The sequence below is a fragment of the Trachypithecus francoisi genome, unplaced genomic scaffold (assembly GCF_009764315.1).
Source record: "Trachypithecus francoisi isolate TF-2019V2 unplaced genomic scaffold, Tfra_2.0 Contig00030, whole genome shotgun sequence".
Lineage (NCBI taxonomy): Eukaryota > Metazoa > Chordata > Mammalia > Primates > Cercopithecidae > Trachypithecus > Trachypithecus francoisi.
Genome location: NW_022680463.1, coordinates 416,977 through 417,852, shown reverse-complemented (window position 1 = coordinate 417,852; position 876 = coordinate 416,977).

Genomic DNA, 876 nt, shown 5'->3' with positions numbered 1-876 from the left:
TTCTTTCATAAGATGGAGCCTGCATAAGAAAAATCATTGAAGTGGCCCTTTAGCATTATTTCTTCCCTGTACCACCTGTTAACATAATGAGGGGTTTCCTTGAGCACCCCGGCCCCTTGTTCAATCCTTAGATCTTCCAGGGAAGCAGTGGGCCACGAGCTATGAGCCTAGGGTGGGGCTGGATAGCATATCTTTTGTTCTTCTGCTCCTCTTTCCTGCGCAGATGGAGAGCTCGTGATCAACTGTTCCACTAGTGTCCCAAGAGGGCTCAGCCACTCGGCGCAGCCTAGTGCAAACGGGTAAATTCAGTCTGGGTGTTCAGAATGCTCGCTTTATTGGTACAATACTTGCAAGCTGGGATTTTCTAATCCCAGTTTTTATCAATAAAAGCTTTAAACTGCATCCGGCTACCTGCTGCTCCCCCTCCACCCCCGCGCCATTCTCTCTCTCTTTTTTTAACTAAGGAGGGAGAAAGGGGACCGATTTCCTGAGCTTTCTAAAATTGCAACATAGTACTAGTTGGGAACAACCATATTTGAGCTTTGGATGTCATTGGAGCAACTTGTTAAGCAATTACACACCCACTGAAAGAGATGAACAGAAATGTGAAACATATTTGAAATATAAATAGCTGGCTACCTTGTGAGACAACAGATGTAACACATAATTAACACAATTTGGCATCTGTAATAAAATTGTATTGAGAGATAAATTGACATGTTTTTATTTTTGGCAACCCGTCTTAGTCTCCAAAAAGTGATGTATTCAGCAACGAGGCCCCAAATGTCTTTCCTCACCTTCTTGTCCTGAATTGTGAAACTTCAGTACTTAGGGGGATCAATCCATATGTTTCTCATTATCATGAATTTAACAACA